General features: G+C 54.3%; 1 protein-coding gene across 21 annotated transcripts in view; it reads left to right on the top strand.

Annotated features, from left to right (window-relative positions):
• Positions 1-3,255: 3,255 nt before the first annotated feature.
• Positions 3,256-10,773, top strand: part of ELAVL2 (ELAV like RNA binding protein 2) — a 104,052-nt gene continuing 96,534 nt past the window's right edge. For 7 of the 21 annotated variants that reach the window (XM_063320302.1, XM_063320301.1, XM_063320298.1 and 4 more), the window contains exons 1-2: positions 3,283-4,097; positions 7,453-7,654. The gene's annotated coding sequence lies outside the window, so the exon portion shown is untranslated. The other 14 variants (XM_063320300.1, XM_063320299.1, XM_063320295.1 and 11 more) reach the window with 10 other exon arrangements.

Genomic DNA, 10,773 nt, shown 5'->3' with positions numbered 1-10,773 from the left:
CCCGTGTGACCGTGCAGTTTCGCACATGAACACCACTGGGCAGGAGCCGTTTGTCTGAAGTGCCTTCGAGCGAGCCAACCCCACAGCAACATCACGTACCTTAACCGTGGTTTGTTTTTTTCCGGGGGGGGGGGGGGGGAGGGGGATGGGGAGAAAGAGGGGGGCGATGGGTATATTACCACTTGTCGCGATGCTCTTGGTCGCTGCGGTGCCAGCAAGGAACCCAGCCCGGTGCCGGCCCCGGAACCGAGCCGCTGCCCCTCCGCCCCCGCGGGCCGGGCCGGGCCGGGCCGGGCCGCGCCGTCGGGGCGCGCCGCTGTCCGTGGTGCTGACGCGGCGGCCGGGCTCCCCCGCCCGCCCGGCCCCTCCCGCCGCAGCCGGGCTTTGCTTGCTCGGTTTCTTTTGTTTTTTGTTTTTTTTTTTCTTTCTTTCCTCTCTCTTTATGCTGGTTGTGAGACCTCTTTTCCGCCAGCGCGTTGCACTTGCTGCTTTCACTGCCGTTCCCCGACCTCCCGGTCCCGGACGGGGGGTTCAGCATGCCCAAACAAGCAGTCCCCTTCCCTCCTCCTATAGCTTTCCCATGTCCAAACACTATTTAATAAGCCATACACGTTTTAGCTTAAGGCTATGTCCAGACAGCCAGCTACCGCTAATCATAAAGACTTCTTTCCAGACATATTACATAAGCAAAGGCAACCTTCACAGAAAAACGTATTTTTCCTGGGAGAGGGGAGAATTTAGCTTTCCTTCTTCTGCCATTGCTGGCATCAAGAGCCTCTGAAAATGCACCAGAGACAAGAAGGGCCGATGACAAGACAATTCACTTTAACAGCTATTTTCTGCCTAATTTCACTTTAGCACCATGTATCGACAAATGTGACAGACGTGAGTGCATTATCGGTAGAGATATTAAGCCTCGAAAGAATGCACAAAGTTTGGCTTCTGTTGCTAAAAGCTGGTCACTAATTATAGCTGGAGAATTGTTACTTTCTGGGAGAGGAGGAGGGGAGATGAAATCAGAATCCTGAGTATCAGACCTGACAGGGAAGCTGCTGATAGCAGAGACCTTTAATTTCCTGAAAGTTCAGAAAGACACACTTATGGTTTCTAATATACACTTTGGCTTCCCCTTTCAGACAAGTTTCTTTAGTTCCAAGAACAGCTGTGTATTCATATTTTTTGGGGGGGGCGGTCAATGCACTGAACTGCTTTGGAATTTCAGAGCGCTTATTTACTTCCTTTCTTCCTTTCCTTTTTTTTTTCTCTTCTCATACGTTGCTGACTTTCTGCTAAGGAACACTGCTGTTGGCTTAAACACATTAGCACAAACTGCACAAAGTGAGAAAGTAACCAGCAACTAAATCTAGTAATTCCAAAAACGGCAACACAGTGCACAGGTTTTACAGATGTTTCCTGCATGGTCTTTGCCCTAACCCATGCTTCAAAACTCACCCCAGAACAAATAATCACTTTTTTTTCCGAAAGATGTATACAAAATTTGTTGATGTATGCACCCAGAGCATAAAGAACATGAGCAAGTTCATTGTTAACGCTGGTATCATTAGAATTTCAAAAGCAGTTTTGCTGTATCAAAGGGTAAAAGTTGCCACAATCAGACAAGAGCGAGCATCAGATACAAGCTGAACCACAGAGTAAACTCAGAGGACCTTCTCGAGCACCAACAGACACTGCTGAGGGCACGGTTTACATGTGCAGTTCCACAAACTCTGGGGGAACAGACATCACTTCACATAGGATTTTTGTGCAAGCAGCTTTGAGGGAATAGTCCCATTCTTTATTTAGTCCTTAGAGGTGCTAGCTTGGCACAAGTTCCACCAGGGAGTTATTCCCTTTTTCGGAATGCTGCCGATTCAAAATGTCGGTGATAGATTGTAAATAATCAGCTAAAGACTGTGTGTTCTAGAAAAACATCAGATGCATTCGGCATGTAACTAATTACATAAAATGTAAAATCAGGCCCTGTATAACACTCAGGTTTTTGTCACAGTCGTAGGATACAGAGATTATAAGAAACAGATGATATAAGCAAGCACGTTTTCTCTTTCATTGTATTAATCATTTATAAACACTCAAGGACACTCTCAAGAAACACTACTTTCTCTACTTGAAATTGCATGCCTCTTTATTTTTGTACCTTGCTACATGCAAATAGCAGAATATTATAAATAAGCATGTCCTTTCTGCAGGCCGTAAGTGCTTTGCTATCTGAAATACATGATATACACTTGTGTGTTCTGTGTCAGAAAAGACAGAAAAGAAAAGCCGTCTCTAGAAAGCACTTTGGATTCTGGAAAGAAATTACAATCAAATGCGATGAAGGTCAAGCAGTACACGGAATAAAAGGCATGTTTCTGAACACCATGCAGTTTTTTTCTTCCGTATAACATTTTTCTCTGCGAACACGTATCTGTGCAAGACATAGGAATCAATCCACGCTTCCTCCCTCTTTCCTCTTTCTTTTCCTTCCCTTCCCTCCTTCCTTCCTTCCCTTCTTTCTTCCTTCCTTCCTTCTTCCCCTCCCTCCTTTCCTCCCCTCCCTCCTTTCCTTCCTTCCCTTCCTTTCCCTTCCTTCCTTCCACCCAGACTATTTGTTAGGGGAAATATCACTCATTAGTACGTCCACTCTCAGAAGGGCAAATCGCAAGAGCATTCCCTGGGGCAGTGACATAAACTTCACGCGCGCAGCGACGACACACGTACGGCCAGAACTGCGTGGAGCAGGGAGGGGGATGGAAGGCAAAAAAAATAAAAGAAAACAACCACCAGAAACGGGGTGCTTTCCCGGCAGCTCTCCCTGAGAAGGCACGGAGCACCGACAGCCGGCCGCCCTGGGCCAGGCCGTGACGCGCCGGCCCGCTCCCACGTGGCCGGCCGAGCGGACAGGAGCCAGCGCCTCCCCACGCAGCTGTCCGCGCTGCCGGAGCCCTGGCCCGCCGGAGCCCTGTCCTGCCCCGCCGCCCGCCGTGGGCCGGGACGCGCGGTGCCGCAGACACACGCGTGACCCCGGGCCGCGCCCGCCCCGTCCCCGCACCCACACGCGACCGCGAAGGCGGCCCCGCACGCCGCAACCCAGCCTGAGCCGCGGCGCCATGGGGCCTGCCGGAGTGGCGGGGCGGGTGGCCAATGGGCGGCCGTCGCCTGGCGGGGGGGCGGGGCGAGCGGACGGCAGCCGGTCCAATGGGGACACGCGCGCGGGGCGGCCAGCAGGTTGCGTTGCGCCGGGGGTGCGGAGACGCTGCCGCGCGTGGCGCCGGGGTAGGGCCGGGGGGCGGCCGCCGGGCGGGGGGGAGGGGAACGTGGGGGACGGACGACGACACGGGAACGGGGACGACGGGGACACACGCCCACGCCCCCACGCGCGCACCCCCACGGGCGCGCCGCCGGGCGCGGCACGCAGACGCACGCAGCCCGGCGCGGCGGCAGGCAGGGAGCCCGGGCGGCGGGGGGCTGCTATAAATCTGCGGAGCCGGTCCGCCTCCCGGCAAGGCACGGGCACGGCGCGGCACCGCACACCGCACCCCCCCTACCCCACCCCCCCCCCCACAGCACCGCACCGCACCCCACGGCACGGTACGGCGTCCTCCCCCCGCGCCCACCCCGCGATGCAGCAGCTGGCTCCGGCGGCGAGCCGCTAGGAAGGGACCGGCAGGCAGGCAGGGAGGGAAAGAGAGAGAGAGAGAGACGGTCTTTAAAATCGCCCTTCCATCCCTCTCCTCTTTGTTCCTCCGCTGCTCCCTCCCTCCCCGCTTTTTGTTCGGTGGGGTTGCGAAGGGAGGGCAGTCCTGTCACTCTCCTTTTTTTTTTTTTTTGAGTTCTCCCTTTTTTTTATTTTTTAATTTTCCACATTTTTTTTCTTGGTTTTTTTTTTTTTTTTACCCCCCAGTGTTGGATTGTTGGGGGAGGGGGGGCAGAGGATTTTTTTCTTTTAGGGTTTTTTTTTTTTTTGCTTCCTTTTAGAACTGTCCCCAATTTAGCTTCTTGTGTGTTGTCTTGAGAGAACTATCCATCTGCCTCTTGCTCCTCTTTATTGGGAGAACTGCACCATTACTTTTATTTTTTAAGCCGAGGAGAGGAAGGTAAGTTGTGGCTTGATTCTTTCCGTGGGTGTGCGAGGGGGTTCACGCGAGCGCCCTGCGGTGCATGCCGTGTAAAATGACGTGTGATTACCTATATTTGCTCCCCGCGAACACCTTTCGTGCCCACCGCAGCCTGCCCGCTGAGTTGCTGGAAGTGTTGGCAGCGTGCGGAGGGAGAGAGGGAGGGAGGGAAGGCAGCTGTGGAAGCCCGGGAGCGGGGGGTGGGGGGCGGACGACGACGGACGGGGGACACTCGGCACCGCATCCCTACCTGACCCGACCCCGCCTCAAAGTTCCCGCCGCCGCCCCCGTCCAGCTGCGGGTACGTCCCGTCGAGGGGGAGCGGCCGAAGGGACGGACCCGCAGCCCACGGGTGACGGGAGGCGTATCGCTTTGAGGAGATAAACCTGCATTTGCAGATTAGCCGGGATAAGACACCCCCCCCACTCCCCCACCCCGGTAATTGCATTAGCCGCACGGCGTTCCGTGGCTTCCCGTGGTGCTGGGAGGCGGCTGCATGTCAGGGCGCACAAAGACGCAGCCGGCCGGAGCAGGAGCGCGCAGCGCCTAGTGTCCGCGGGTGCGGAGGGCAGGCGGCGGGGAGCCGGGGTGCTCTCCCTGATGACCGTCGGGGCCTGGGGGGGTGGGTGGTTGCCGTGGCGTTTCGTGGAGATGACAAACTGCGGGAGGGGCCGCGTCCCTTTGTTCGGGGCGCTGCGCGGTGTTGCGCGGCGGCGGCGTCCCCGATCTCTGTCCGTGGTCCTACCGGGGCGGCGGGGGGGAGGGGAGGGACGGGGCGGGGAGCGGTCCCCGGTGCGCTCGGGGGAAGTTTCGCATCCGGCGGCCGCGGCGGGGATCCGAGCGGGGCTCCGGGCGAAGGGACGGACGGGGCGTCCCGTCCTCCCCTGGCGCCTCTCCCGTCCTCTCGCCGTCCGTCCCCGCGGCGGTGGGAGGGTCCGGGCGGGAGGAGGTGGAGGAGGGGGAGGAAGAGACGATGGTAAACGCTGGCGCTGCAGCGTGTGCTCTCGGCAAGGACCGGCCCCGAGCACTCCCATTGTCGTTTAATTTATGCCCAGCACGTTGCTCCGTGCCCACCTATTTCAGATAAGAAAATAATTGATGTGGGAGCAAGCGGGGCAAATTGGTAGTTGCACCTGTTCCGCCAACTCGTTTCCAAGGGCCGGTGGTGATGCCGGCGTTGAGACGGCTTATTTTGCCTAGTCCTTGCGCGCTGCAGCGCCGGGAGGGCGGAGGGCACACCAAGCCGTGCGGCCCCCCGGGGACGGGACCCCCCCCTGTCCCAGTGACACCCCCTCGGGCACTCGCTGGGGCGATCCCCGCGGGACGAGCAGCGGCGGGCCCGAAGGAGCGGAGCCTCGGCGGGCTGCCGCGGCGCTCGGCAGCCGCGCTTCCCCGGGGGCGGGGAGGGTGGTGGCGTCCCCGCGCCGCCGGCAAAACGGGACGGTGCTGTCACAGCGGCTAGTGCCCGTCGCGGGGGCTCGGAGCCGGGAGGGGGCCGGGGAGCGCCTCCCCCGTCGGACGGGCGGATCGGGGCGTTCGTGCGCCCCGCCGGGGCCGCTTTCGGAGGGGCGGCAGCGCAGGACCAGCGTTTTGCAGGGAAAGGCGGCGAGCCGGGGAGACGAGCGTCGCTGGGGGGCGGTCCTGCCCCCGACCTCACCGGCGACCCGACGCCGGAACACTGACGGTAACGGGAAGGGCAAGCTCCCGCCATCCCGCTGAGCGCAGCCCGTTGCCGCGCTAGGCGGCGGGCGGGGCCTGCCCGGCCGTACCGCTGCCTACCGGGGGGTGCCCGCCGGGCCCGGGGGCGCGGCCCCGCGGGCGGGGGGCTTCTTGAGTGGCCACCGGCGGCGTCACTCAGGCGGCGGCCGCGGGGGCGGGCGGTGGGGGACCTTTATCAGCCGTCACCGGAGGCGCTGCTCTTTTTGGCGGCGGGGCGGCTGCGGCTCGCTGGGGTAGCGGTGGCACCGGCAGAAGCAGCGGGTGAGGCGGTCGCGGGAGTCGCGCAGCTCCCTCGGGGCAGCGGCCCCCCCCCTATCCTCCCCCTTCCGCGGTCGGCGGCCACGCTCCGCGGGACCTGCCGGCGGCTCACCCGGGGCAGCGGGTGGCTAAAAGGACGGTGGGTGGATCGCGGAGGGGCTGGGAAGAGCGTGTGGGCATTGCGGGGAGCCGTCGGTTGGGTCCCCGTAAAAGTGCGGGGTGGGAGGGGGACGCCGGGGCTCCCCACGGGGCACGCGTGGAGGAGAAGGGGATGCGGAGCGGGTCTGCAGCCCGGGCGGGGGTACGAGGGAAGGAGGGGCGGCCTGGGCAGGGGGAGGCTGAGTTAGGGGCCGCCGGTGCCACACCAGGGCCCCCTCTGGAAAAGGGGGGGAAAACACGGTGTGTGCGGGGACCGTGGCCCTCCCCGGCCCCGGTAGGTGACCGGTGGCTTCCCGCCGGCAGCGGCTTGTTGCACAGCCGGTTGCAAACTCTTAAGGTGTTTGCGGCGTTACATCAAGAGGGGCTTCCTCTTGCTGACAGGGATTTATTTTATTTTTTTTTTCCTGCGAATGTCTCTCTGCCCCCTTCTTCGCACTAGATGGGGTTCGTCGCTTTTTGTTTTACCCGTCAGGATTTTCTGAATGTCTCTCCTCCCCACCCCCGCCCCGTTCCCCATGTGGTGCTAATTGGGCGAGTTTAGCACCTGTTCTCCTGACAAAACATTGTTCAATAAACCCTTTGTTTTGTCTGCAACGTCCCTCCGAACGACTACCCCCCCCCCCCACCTATTTCCTTCGCCGTGGCCCTGCCACTTGAGCCTAGCTCCCATTCTTCCTGCAAGCTGCACCTCTTTTTCCTCTCTTGTTTGGGTCTGACCTTGCTCGAACCGGGTCGTTTGCGTCCACAATGGTGCATCTGCCGGCTCCTGCCCGCGCTCTCTCGTCTGGCGGAGCCGCCGCCTCAGCCCCGGGGGCAGCACCGGATGAAAACCGGGCGGGGGCCGTTCGCTTTGCTGACGGGGTCGGGGTGGGGGGGGTTGCTGCAGCCACGGGGGTGTTGCGGGTCCCGGCGCAGCTGGGCGGCTGCGGAGCCCCGGGGGCTGAGGGGGCAGAGCTGCGCGGCCGCGCAGCGCCCGCAGGTGCGGCCGTCGGGCTCCTTCCGATGGAGGAAGGCGCGGTATCCCCGGGCCGAGCACCCCCGGTGCACGGCTTGTCGTCTCTTCTTATTTATTTCTTAACGCTTCAGGCACGGCGGGGCTGGGGGCTCACGCCGCCCTGGGTCAGCTGGGGAGGGAGTCGGCCCATCTTTTTTGCAAAGGTTTTTTGTTTTGTTTTGTTTTTGTTTTTTTTTAACCTAGGTTATATGTGTTGCCTGCCTTTTGGGTTCGTCCCGCCCTGGGAAGAATGAAGTCTCTTCGTTCTGGTGGCCGTGTGTAGGGGAGCGAGGTGGCTTTGTTTCATCTGCATAGCGCTGGGGATAAGATAACTGGTCCGAGCAGGCAGACGGCTCGGTATCCCTTTCACCTCTACAATCCCCTATCTACATCCGTTTAAATACAGGTATAATGTATTAGAGTAGTAAAACTGGTCTTTAGTTAAAAAAAAAAAAAACAAAACCCAAACCCGCAGAGCGATAATCAACAAAACCTGAAAAAAGTAGTCTTATTGTAGTTGATTTACCTGAAGTCTGCAAGACCCAAATGTGTTGCTGTGTTTATGGAGTTTTTGAAGACCACTTTGGTAATATGGTTTCAGTAGCTACATAGGTCTTCACTGTCTGTTTTTTTGCAAGTGATATTTGATAAAGTAGCAATGCCTGAAGAACTGAGTATTTCACAATGCGCGTGTGTCTATTTTCTTGAAAGGTAAAAGGTCGTTGGGGTTTTTTTGTGCTAAAAAGCCCTCCATGCCATTTGACTTTGTTACTTATCTCTGCCTTGATGGCCAATGTTAAAATGTGGGAGTACGGAAAATATTCCAGTAAGTGGGAACCTGTTCAGTTGAGGAAACGGACACCAGGGTACTAGCTAAAGCTTCAATTTTGCATTTTTCTTTTTAATCCCATGGATTCTGAATCCTGAAACTGGATTCAGTTTCTTCCTCCCTCTCTTTCCTGGCATTTTGGAAATACTGTATTGGGGGTGATAGTTTGAAGAGTGGACTTGACTCTGTTTCATAGCTATTGTGCATAAATCATTTAGTTTTCAAATACTGAGCTGGTAATTCTACATACTCTTTCAAATAGGGTATTATTTAATCAGAGATAAATGTAGATATTTGAAGTTTTGCTGTGATATATTGAGAGCATATCCAACTATAGAGACATATGAATGACCTTGAAACTGCTAAGGAATTTTATCGCACTTATTAAGATCTGACAAAGCACATCTTTAATGCCCCCTTCAAATGTCTTACGGCTGTACCTGAACTGATATTTCCACTCAGCAATAGCTGTTTTAATTTTGTATGTTTTAATTCTGGTAGAGTGGTTGATCCTTTCCATATGCAGTAGAGATTTTTAATTGCTTTAGTCTTTGCGATGGATACCTCTTCAATATGTTCATATTTGCATAAATCTTCTCCTATTATTGGCTTAATTGTACCTGTATAATATTTCCGCCTGTAAATTTATTATGACTTTCCCATACTAATCAGAGAATGGTTGGGGTTAGAAGGGGCCTCTGGAGATCATCTAGTGCAACCCCCTGCCAGAGCAGGGTCACCCAGAGCAGGTCGCACAGGAACGTGTCCAGGCGGGTTTTGAATGTCTCCAGAGACAGAGACTCCACCACCTCTCTGGGCAGCCTGTGCCAGGGCTCTGCCACCCTCAAAGGAAAGAAGTTCCTCCTCATGTTTAGGTGGAAATTCCTATCCTCAAGTTTGTGCCTGTTACCCTTTGTCCTGTTGCTGTGCACCACTGAAAAAAGCCTGGCCCCATCCTCTTGACACCTGCCCTTTAGATATTGGTAAGTGTTGATGAGATCCCCTCTGTCTTCTCCTCTCCAGGCTAAACAGACCCAGGTGTCTCAGCCTTTCCTCCTGAGACAGGTGCTCCATCCCCCTGATCATCTTTGTAACCCTTTGCTGGACTCTCTCCAGTAGTTCCTTGTTTTGCTTGAACTGGGGAGCCTAGAACTGCACACAATACTCTTCTCCCTGGTTTCATTTTAAACTCTGCTTTTCAGTGATAGGGGAAGATCCTTTCATCACTGTAGGTTTTGTTGTCATTGATTTATTTATTGCCTCTTCAAAAATTGTGAACTACCATGCTGCAGAGTGAGTGGAGTGATCCAGGTGTGGTGAGTTGAAACTGTTCTAAACAGCTGCTAGAGCTGGAGTATCTGGTTAAAAAAACCCAACCAAACAAAACCAACAAAAAACACAGAAGTGAGCCACAAAACCCTAGGTTTTCAGATTATTTCGCAGGTTTCTGGATGACAATATTCAAACTACAGTGAAATTCTATTACAGGCTGAATTCTATGAAAGAGCCTGTAATGCTAAGCTAGATTTTTTGGGGTGCCAAAGCAAAGTTTGCTTTATTTGAGGACTAAGTAGGAAATAGATGACATGTGATGCAGTGTTCTAAAAGCCCAAGGAATACTTCAGCTTTCCTGTCCTTCTTAAAATAAGTCAATGCCGTTGCAGAGGTGGACTTTGCAGGTAAAAATAGTACAGGGATGCAAGTGCAAGCTCCTTCCTAGTAACAGTGATGTTGAAATGCTGCTTTTGTAGGTAAAACTCTTGCTGTCTTAAAACATAATGGCTTTTGATTATTTTTTGACACTGATGTTCTTCATAGCAATAAAACCAATTGTTAGCTAATGGATAAAGTCAATTTGTGATGAACATACATTTCAATCTTGCTTTAAAGCGATCTTTGCTTTTGCTGTAATGCTTTTCTAATAGATGCTAGCATCTACAGAGGGCAGGGAATGTTACCAGCTGTTGCTAAGATTTTAAAAGTGAGATGATGTTGCCTTTGTGCACTGAGCGTTCTTTTCCTGACAGCCCCCAAATCAATTGAAAAATCACGATACTATCCAGCAGGATTAGCTGATGATGCTGTGGGTTTTGACATCTCTAGTTTCAATTCTGAAGGAAGCCACTACATGTTTTTTGATCTGTCGCCTATGTGAATCTACCTAATTTGACTTACTCAGGAAGGATTAGTTCTGGAGAAGCTGGTGTAACAGGGTTAGAGTTCATAGTGCTTAGCTACTACCACCGGTGGGCCAGATCAAGATGTTTTCTTGCCTAATCCTTGTTGAAATTTAAAAAGTCATCCTGAGTTTCTGGTGGCAAAATAACACAAAGAGGCAGGCTCCTCAACTGATTGCAGCTGAAGCTTGGAGAAACTGCCAATATCGAGCAAGCTGCTTTTGCCCAGTAGGCATTGCTGTGATTTGAAGGGACTTCTAGCATCTAATATTTTGCCACTAAGCAACTAAATACCATGCTAAATTTGACAGAAGCTATGGTAAGAGAACAGCTAATTGTTGATCTTCCCTGTATTTGAAGTGCTGTTTCGCATGGATTTTTTTTTTTGGCATATGGCTCTGCAGAAAGGGCACCTTGGAAAGATTACCTCAGTGAAATACTTTGCTTTTAGTAGTCAGTGTTTTTGTAGGGAGTGCAGTTTTTCAGCTTTAAAACTAAGTGAAATAGTTATAGACAGCT

The sequence above is a fragment of the Chroicocephalus ridibundus genome, chromosome Z (assembly GCF_963924245.1).
Source record: "Chroicocephalus ridibundus chromosome Z, bChrRid1.1, whole genome shotgun sequence".
Lineage (NCBI taxonomy): Eukaryota > Metazoa > Chordata > Aves > Charadriiformes > Laridae > Chroicocephalus > Chroicocephalus ridibundus.
The sequence above is the reverse complement of the archived record's forward strand: the minus strand, read 5'-3'. Positions and strand labels throughout refer to the sequence as shown.